The sequence below is a fragment of the Mugil cephalus genome, chromosome 5 (genome assembly GCF_022458985.1).
Source record: "Mugil cephalus isolate CIBA_MC_2020 chromosome 5, CIBA_Mcephalus_1.1, whole genome shotgun sequence".
NCBI lineage: Eukaryota > Metazoa > Chordata > Actinopteri > Mugiliformes > Mugilidae > Mugil > Mugil cephalus.
The window spans coordinates 16205945-16216262 of NC_061774.1; the positions used below are offsets into that span (position 1 = coordinate 16205945).

Consider the following 10318-nt stretch of genomic DNA (forward strand, 5'->3'; position numbering starts at 1 on the left):
AGCTCCAAAAGTTCCCCAGCAGAACACTGAATTGTCACAAGATGGTCAATGCTATTCACCTCTCCTGGCTTTAATGATGTGGCTGATCGGTGCATCGCGTCCTTTATTCATCTCCTCCTTTCTCCTTCTCTGCGTGCTTATTTTTAAATCCTCTGCGGATACTTCCTACTCACTTCTGCAGCTTTGTTGAGTCAAGTCTGCCAAAGCCTGGGGATCTGTGAGATCCAGACAGATTAAAGAGTAAGAATGACCCCATCTTTTTATTCTCTCCGAGGTGATAAACGTCGGCCTCAGTTTTGGCCGTGACAGTGACATACGTGACAGAGGGACAATCCATCAGAACAGTTCATTTGTAATATCACCACAGCTGAGATATTTGTCAGAACAATTACTGGGTTTCAAACACCTAACACGAGACTTCTTCACAAGATAAAAAAACAAAGTTAACATTAACATGCCCTGTGATTTTTCCCTCAACAGCAATCACGGGTCTGCTGGACAGATGCCTACTGCGGTGACGGGCTACGCCGAGGAGCCACATGTTGTAATGGCTTAGTATTTCTCAGTGTCTGTATGAATGAGAGAGCACGCCATTAGCACCACAGGCTGCCCCACGTTGGTGTCTGCTATAATGGGCCGATCAATGAAAGCAGAGGAGTCGGGCCTTGAGAGCACAGAAACAAGGAATGGTAAGCATTAATGACGGCCGTCCAGAGCTCTCGGACAGTAAGTGGGCTGTATGTTTTCACACAGTAAACACGTTCCTTGTAAGCTTGAGGCGCGAGTGTGACGTTATTTAAAATTAATATCTCCACCTGTAGGAATAAAAGCTTTTCCTGATATTACCAAGAGAAACTCTGCACTGCAGCATTAATATTTAGAGCCGTCCTATACAGAGACTGCCAAACTGAAATCTACAAAGATGAGTCCATGTGCTCCTTTCCCATTAGGAAGAGAAAGGGTTTTGGAGAATAGGCAGACGAAAACTCTTCACATCCAAGAACAGATTCCAATTATAGATCTGGGTTGTGCTCGTCTCAATCTACTTCCTTTCAGATCATACTCTGGAGTGCATGCATTTTCTCCCTCAGCAAAACAAACACAGAACACATTCACATTCTCCGGTGCTTGTGGTGAGGACAGCAGCAGCCAGAGAGAAAGAAAGAGAGAGCAAGAGAGAAGGACTATTTGAAATCGTGTCAGTATGTTCTAGTTGGGAGATAGTTTCACCCAGAGCTCTGCAGCATATATATAGGAGGGAGAGGCCCTCTGCGAAGATGCGGCTTCAAAGTGAATAACTGTGTGAAACTACCATCTGTTTGCTCTGACGTATGAATTCTGCTCTTTAAAAAAAAAAAAGACTTATTTTAAGAGCCTGATGCTTGAAGGCTTTGATGTTAATACCAAGCTCGCAGTGCTTTAAAAATCACAGTAAATATAGATGTGTTGCCTAGATCCTCTTTTCTGAAACAGTGCTTGTCTACAAAATAACAGCAATGCACAGATAACACATTTTTATTACTGTTATCCGGCTTATTCCTGTACTTACATATTTCCTGTACAAAGTTTACTGCCCGTCCTCGCTACACCACACTGGTGCTGCGGGAGCATATTTAAATTGAAATATATTGTGTGCAGTTGAGATCTCGCAGGCACTATGAGATGTATTTGTTTTCACGGGAACACCACCCTCTTCTCCCTTTTTAATAGAACAGTCGGTTTGAAATCACAGCAGATCTATGTCACCTCCCACTGGTACGACTAGACAAAAAATGTCAATGTCAGCGCTGTAAATAAACGCATGTGTCATGCAGATCTATAAGAACTGACTATGGATTCGTGTTTTTGACCAGATGATTCATTTTCGGTCTATAAAATGTGAGAGAATAGAGAAAAATGTCATCTTCACTGCTCGACATTCATTTTATGAAATATTCACATCTGAGCAGCTGCAGAAAACATGCAGCAGCTTTGAACAGTAAATGATTTTGAAAATATTGAAATAGTTAAGATGGAAGACTGAGCAGGCGAAGCAGAAGCAAGTTGAGCTCTTCCTGGTGACAACCTGCAGTACAGGCCTAAAGCTCCATCTCCTCCACCTTAGTGGATGGGGCTTGGGCCAAATTAAAACACTAAAGCAATAGTTTTTCAACAATGTTTCCATTTTAGTTAGTTATTTGATGGCATACAAACAGGATTTAACAAAATGATGACTACAGGTTGCCATGCCAATCCCTCTCGATCACTTAGCACATGCACTGGCTCCAAACACGTAAGATGGCACCGGGGAAAAAAGCGACAGTTTGGCCATTGGAAGGAAATGGGGAAGTATATGTCCACGATATATATTTATATAAAGTCTATGGCACCGGACCGAAACATATGGCCCTCAAGCCAAAAGTGGCCCACCAGAGGTTCAAATCTGGCCCGCAGCATACATAACTTCTAATCCTAGCATGTCCTCTGTTTTAGTAAGAATGGTGGACAGAACACAACACTGAGGCCCAGGACTAAACAGAAATGTACTCAAACTGCATTTTTTCCACATTTTTCCCAAGAAATGTAATTTTTTTTGAAGGATAATTTATTACATATAAACATCCTCCTAATTTACTTGTTCTTCTTTGCGCTAAAACAAATGGAAAAAGTCTGGAGTTGCTGTTACTTGTTTTTATGCCATCATCTTACTGCTCCGGTCCAGTTAAGGTCAAATTGGGCTGTATGTGGCCCCCGAACTAAAATCATTATTATTATTATTATTTATTTTGAGAACCCTGAATTCCTTCAATAGAATGAGACGGCTCACATTTGTTACTGCTCACATCAATTCGGATTTTGTTTATCTTTGGAAACACAATTAAACCAACCTATTGCTTCTGTACCTTTCGGACACTCACATCACATGACGTTTAACCAAAGTGGGGCAAACTTACACTACATTAAGCAGAACACGATCAGACTAAACGCGTTGGGTGGTTTTCAGATATTCTGCTATTGATCAGACAATCAAAGGTTTACACCCACACTGTCTGGGCTATTATTCTGCTTATTAGAAGAAAACTAGTCTCCATCTAAACACACACACACTCGCACACAAATGATGGCTTGCTTCCCTGCACAAATTCAAACACATTCGCCTCAGGGTAAAAAGTCAGCGTCAGGACAAATCTGACAGCAGCCTTTCTCGGGGAGTGCACCGCATCAACATTTACAGATGAGCTTAGAATTTGCAGTGAGAGGCGCAACCATCAAACCAACTGAGAAACAAAATAAAAACAAAGCATCAGCGCCACATGATAGAATCGAGTGTCTTGCAGCCCGGCACACACGTCAGTGTGTAGTCAGACAGAAAAAAAAGCCAAAGCACATATGTCCCTAGTAACAAACACAGCGCAAGGGAAGCACAATGGTAATATATGGATAAATATTGTATTTACTCACTCAGGAGGTGTTGCGCAATTGTTGCGCATGGTGTCGGGCCGATCAGTCTCTTGAAGCCATTCATGGACACGTTTCTCCAGGTCAGCTGCACACGCTGGGCCAGGGAAGTAATCCTCATTGGAGCTATATTGGAATCAGCCTTATTCCTGTTATGCACTCACAAGTAGGTGTATTTTACCTTTATATAAGCGCACTGGTTTTAGATGAACTGCGGAGGAGAACGCCTGGTCAAGTTAGTCGCTATAGCATGTTTGGACTAGACTGATTTTTTTTTTTACCTGTTGTCTTTACGTGTTTCAAAAACACTGCTGCAGACTTTCGGCCAGGGTAACTCAACTTAAAACCGAACAGATGCACCCCTTTTTTTTTTATTATTTGGCTAAATATCAACCCAGGCACATAAACTTCCTACCACTAATTAACACCTGAGAGAACAACATCTCCCAACCCGAGGTTCCGCTTTGGTGCCCCCTACCCAATATAATTTTATTGCGTTCATTTATTATGCATGTATGTGTTTGAAATGTGCAATCTGTTTGAAATGTGCAGTCATTAATTGACATGCTTTGGTACTGGTTTAACTTTATTTGGAAGCCTAATTGGGCACAGAGTGATTTCGTTAGACAGTGGTCTGTGAGCACAAATGAGGCTGTGGCACGAAATAAATGTCATTTTCAATTCCTAATGCGATCCCCCCTCTGAGGGACAGTTCCGTGATTAAAAAAAAAAAAAAAAAAAAGAAAGAAAGAAAGGGAAAAAAATGTTTGCTTGTGAGTAATGGGAATGAAGTGGAGGACCCCAGACTGCACTGTGTATGTAAAAAAGAGCCACGGTAGACTGGCTATCAATTCCCTTAGATATTTGAAATTACAACATCACTGAATAAAATGCATTTTTATCATTTTCATCTTTGCTCTCAGGTCACGCATCTGCTTGCAATATTAAAAGGAACAGGGAAGATGTGCCTCGGTTGGGGGTTTACCACAACCAGACCCCGGATCATGGCACACGCCGAACACCGAACCCACTGTTGCTCCCACTGCATGGGTGTACGGCTATATTATGGAAAAAGAGTTTCAATTTCATAAATTTCCAATATGAAGGGGGAATGTGCTTCATGCGATCAAAACTGCACTCAAGCAATTCATTTGGTAAAGCTGATAAAGAAGGCACAGCCAATATCGGTCCAGAATATATGGTTTATAGTACAAATGTGTCCGGTGAGGCAATAGCGATACCTGGCTGCATGGACTTGAGACTTGAGGTTTTTCAACCATGCCGTTATTACCCAATGCAGGACTTTATTTCATGGCGGTTAAGGGAAGATCAAGTGAAGTGGACAGTTTGTCTTTGAATTAACAGGCGTTCCATTGCAGATCTCCCTAGTGGTGCCAGAAGCTGAGAGCCACTGCAATACCTCTGCTATGACTAATCTTTCTTTTCTAGTGGCAACAGCCTTAAGGCTTCAAGCATGCACCGGCAATTCACGGCAACGCTATTGAAAACAGCGCAACAGAACCGAGAGTGAGGCTGTTCATCTGTGTCTCTCCACAAATAAACACAAAACTCAAGCTCTCTCACACCATACAAATGGAGTAACGTTTCTTACGGCAATAATCTAGCTGGTGGATGGATATGACACGTTTTATGAAATGAAAATATGCACATACTGTACGTCTTCTTTGGAGTCAGTTTGAACTGAACTGTTCTATATGAATAATGGCGTCCATAAGTGATGCAGCAACTGGATTGTGTTACTATGCTACGTGTTTTTGTATGTTGTAGGGTTTTTTATTTATTTATTTATTATTCATCTCTTGTCACATTGCGTACATGTTGTTTACACAAATTGCTTGACATTTAAGTGGTAACATCTTCATGTAAGGTGTGACGACGCCGCTGCTGCTTGGCAACTGCATCTCGACTGGGTTACTTTATTCAGGAAATGCATAGGCATGATAAAATATTAGGGTTTTGGGAATATTAGTGTTTTCCTTATTATTTTAAATTGCAAAGAACGCTTCATATGACTGACCGTCAAAAAACTCCACTTAGATGTGTGAGCGCCACTGGAAGTTGATTTTTCTCGTGAACACAGTACGCACGATCCCATTTGGAGGCAGCGTAACATGTTGAGGACAGTCCTCTGCGTATTTGTTTTCTCTTGTCCAGTCGGCTGAGGAGGCTCAGACAGTAGAGCCGGTTGCCTCCATATTGTTGAGCTGGCACTTTGACACCCTGCCCCTTCACATTACAAGTTCACTCAGTCACCGGGGCCCTAAGTTCCCCACACTGTATAATTGCAGACCATTTGCAGTATCCATAGCTGTGCATGAAAGAAGACTTGTCACATTTTTACACTACTGCCCTTTTGAATAATTCCTATCCCTGTCTTCTCATTGCATCACGCTCAGGCTTGACAGCATTAACAGAGACATGCCCACACTGGGCTAGCTTAACTTAATTAGCTGTCGTGTGGCTACGTCTAAAACATGGTAGCTAGCTCAAGCTGCACAGTTGATGTACTCATTCTGAATGGGGAGCCAACGTCAGCTACGAGCCTGTCAGCCCACACACCTCCTGTTGTGAGCACACGCAATACATTGTGGACTGAAACTTTTTCTGGTTTAAAAGAAATGTTGTGTTGGTTGAATATACAGCGTAGCTGGAGGTTATCGTGGGCTCCGTTGTTTATGTCGTTATCACGGCGACGTGACGAGCGTTTGTTGATTACTATTTTTATTAATAAGAATCTTAAAAATACTAGGGCAAAAAAACAGGCACTGTGTACATTTGTTCTTCTGTTTATGTTTTATGGAACAGATTTTTTTTTTTTTTTGCTCTGATCTTTGAGTTGAAGTGATTGAAGTTTATCATATTCACATTTCGATAGTGATGGATAGGAGGGCATGCCTGCTGGTGTCTTCATTAAAGCGAATCAGAGATGAATCACCTCCAAGCATGAATCATACATAAACATTAGCCCGATTTTATGCTCCTTTATAATGATGATGATACAGGAATAACACGCAAAATCACATCGCTAATATTTTAGATCCCTCTTAAAATTCATAGCTCCGCCCCTCTTGCTCTGTAGATTGCACCCTCTGAAACACATTAAGACCAAGCAACACCCTTCGAGCAAACAATGCCGTTTGTCATAGTAGACTCAAATGTGTTTTGACTGTCTTGCATGTACAGTACTTTACAGTATTACTTAAACAAATCAACAAATCAGATGCAAACTTTTGAGATATATGTTTTGTGCGTTAGTAGGTGTGTGCAGAAGTGCCACAAGCTGTAACAGGCACTTTTCAACACACATTAAGTGATAATTTGAGGAATTACATTGTATTTTTATAGTATTATTTCTAGAAAAGTGTAGTATGTGCACATAATTCTTTTAAGTGATTGACTGGTGAGCACAAACATGTTGTCTCATTTGATTTCAGTGTTGCTGATAATGTTCTCATAAGTGGTGAAGCTGCGCCCACCTGCAAAGGAGCCATAGAAACAGTTATCTTACTAGAATTCATTTTTGCAAGTTTTTTTTTTTTTTTTGCAAGAATTCTTTTTTTTATCTTTGTTTGTTCAACAAATGGCAAGGACGGCGCCTTGCATACGTTCAAGTATCTATGGCAAGTGTTTGAAAGAAAACATGTTTTCGGACGTTTTTGTCACTGCCCCAGTCAATAAGTCCTATTTATGTGTTATGACTGAGGACTCACATATATTTATATTTCAAGGGTACACTAGATATGTAAGGTATGCGGCAAGACATTGCTGCATGCTTTCACTGCTGAGAAAAGCTGTGTTTACTTCACAAGTATGGCTGAGTGTGTTCCGAATGGACCAGTATGATGTTTTATTTATATCTTTTCTAGCTCTTTGTTTCTGCCGCAGCTATCTTTCAGTGTCAATTATACCTCTATTAAAACAACTGTATAGGTCAAGGCTGACAATTGTTATAAGAACATGGTGTGTAGGCGCGTCTGTCTGTGGCTAGATGACTCACAGGAATGCAGAAGGTGGAACAGATTCTAACGAAAGAGAAAAAGATGTTAGTGTTTGAGGCAATAGCGTCCGCCATCTGAAAGCAGAGAAACTGATCGTATTATAAATTGTAATTATTTGAGACGGGCATCTCCTGCTGCATCTCACTTCTGCTATTGTATTTACAGAAGAGGACACTGATGTATGCCAGTTAAAAATGTTTTGTTTGCTGCTCCGGCCCCTGTAATTATAAAATGCCAAACTTCATTCTGTCTGCTTCTCTTTCTCATAGGTCGACAGCTAGGCTGTTCATGCTTCATAGCATTTCTCCCTCCCAAGCTATTTCCCCCCATAGCCTAACCTAATATTGACTGGAATGGGAAATTCAGAGCTCCTGTAAACATTCAAATGTCTGACAAGCCAACTTCCAATTTCACAGACACAGATACGAGCCTGGGAGTTATTATCGAAAAATAAGCCACAATGTTGCTGTGCATTAAAGAGGAGAAGAAGACAATACTGTTTTCATTTTGTGAAAGGTCTTCCAATCTTGCACACCAAAGAGTCAACATTTTATGGGGAGAGTCACATCAAGTGTCGGGGGCGTTCACAACAGCGTGCTGTTTCACAGGTTAATACACTGCATCTGCAGGGAGTTTGTTGAAAATGATGGTAATAATTGGCATTTAAGGAGCCAGTGTTTACCTTTGAGGCTTATCTCAGCCGGGGTCACCACCACACCCCGCTACAATTTGAGCGATTCTGCCCCCTCCGTACTCGCAGGCCTTGAAGGGGTCAGAATACCATGTCAATGTGTCTCTCTGTTTAATTCTATTAAGCGCAGGTTCAAGCTCCAAATTAAAATGCAAATTACCTCTGTAATAAAAGCGAGCGAGAGTACAGGCAGAGATAAGGTACATGCCTCCCTTTTATTGCCGGGCGCTTATGAAGTACAAACCTCTTTTTAATGTAAAACTTAATTTAATTCTGATGAACAAAGTGTCTCCAAACGCGTTGTCTCTCAGCAGGTTCTGTCCAACTTGTGTCATGTTTGAAACAAAAAGGAATGATGGCTTCAAAGCGCGTATTGTGTCGGTTCTCATTTTCTGACTGGAGATTGTTTAAGAATTACATGGACGTTCGTTTCTTGCAATGCTTTTGGTGGAGCTAGAGCCCCTTGCATTTAGTTCAAATGACTGTGTATATGTCATCATGATTAAAAAAAAAATAAATAAAAAAAAAATCTGAGTTAAGGCCACCTCTCTTCACAATGACCGAAATAAAGCCCTTTTCTTAAGCCGGATTTTCTACAGTCTGACTCCCCAGGCAACGCTAATAAGTGGCAGCATTGCTAATATAAAAAAATTCCCACTTCAAAACATAAATACGCGTTACAGTAGCTGAATAAAGCTCCTCTGTTTGTGGTAATGTGACAATCAATGTCAATGTGAGCAGTTGCCTCTGTGTTTTGCCTCTTTGGCTCCCTGCAGTGTCCTCAGTGAGAGTTCTGTACCTTTTGGGCACATGTTACCAAGTATATGAGGTGAATGTCAGCATCAAGGAGATAACAGCTTGACGTCTCGCTGGTCTGTTATCACCGTGCGATGCTCCGGAGCTGCACAGCTGCAGGAGTAGAAGTCTTATCAAGCCCAGAGCCGAGGCGAGAGAGCAGCTGAAAGATGGGGCTCGAAAGCCGTTCAGGCGTCCCTCAGAAGCACCTTCTGACTCGCCGCACTCGGATAGTCCAAATAATATTCCGAGGGTCAGACCTTTGCATCCCTATTAGGAGAAAAGTGGGGGTAATCTGAGCTCTTTACTCATCCAAGGGCAATTACCATGGCGCCCTGCAACACAGCAGGTGACTCAGACAGCTGATGACTCAATGCATTATAAAAAAAAATTGGACAAAGCAGACAAACTGTACACCTCGTTTATAGGTCACCTCCAACCACCGGGCTTAAGACAAATAAAGTAATTAAAGCCACCTCATAGGTCAAGGCTGACAACCACGGCATGAATATGGGGATGAGGATGGAGGACCAGATAGAAGCATATGAGACGTCAACTTTTGATACAGTAATGTCCGAAGTATTGAAAGCGGTGAAACTAATTGTGTAATAAAGTGAACAAGCGCCTTCTTGTGCTGTTTTTATTTATGCCCAGAATAAACCGTGAAGAGTGTTATGATAAGATGCAGAGAGGAAGATTCATGGACTGTGGCGCAGACATGCATCACTGTCTTCAGTATATGACGTCGTTAGGTTATCTCAAAGATAATATTGCCACGGTTATCTTATACCTAAAATACAAGACAGCACTGCCTTTTGTTCATAGTCGCTGTAAACAAAAGGCGGTGCTGACTCTGAAGCGATTCAGCTGTTGTAAGGGAATACATTTTTATAAGTGAACCTGTAGTAAATACCCCCAGGCTGTTCTGCACCTTTCTTGTGGATGTATTATGTTAGCCGAATGCGAAACAATGCATAATAGATATCTCTTGTACTGTAGAGTGTTTTGGCCCATACCAAGACCACATGTAATTGTTACTTGTCATAAATTTAGCGGGACGACAGGGAACCAACGTGAGCAAGTATTTCTGTAGTTAATGGAGATTAGACTGCCTTTCTTATTCCTTATTGTTACTTACTGCAAGGCATTTCTTTTTAATTAGTGTATAACATACACCAGTATATATATATATATATATATATATATATATATGTATATATTTTTTTTTTAAAAAAACAAAACAAAAAAGCAACTGTACAATTTTCTTTAGTTTAAAAGTGACCACGTTTATGCTCCATTGGAGGATAAAGTGACTAATGCAAACATGGGTGAGCAGCGGAACTGCTGTAATTTGACAATATGAGAAAACAACAGC

The 10318-nt window shown here is 41.2% G+C and overlaps 1 protein-coding gene across 2 annotated transcripts in view; it reads right to left on the reverse strand.

Moving 5' to 3' along the window:
* nlgn3a (neuroligin 3a) overlaps positions 1-3913 on the reverse strand; it is a 194971-nt gene extending 191058 nt beyond the window's left edge. The window contains exons 1-2 of one of the 2 annotated variants that reach the window (XM_047584842.1): positions 3720-3913; positions 3442-3649 (exon numbers count right to left, since the gene is read on the reverse strand). The gene's annotated coding sequence lies outside the window, so the exon portion shown is untranslated. Of the gene's footprint in view, positions 1-3441 lie in introns of both variants that reach the window. The other variant, XM_047584841.1, reaches the window with a different exon arrangement.
* Between the last annotated feature and the right edge of the window lie 6405 nt (positions 3914-10318).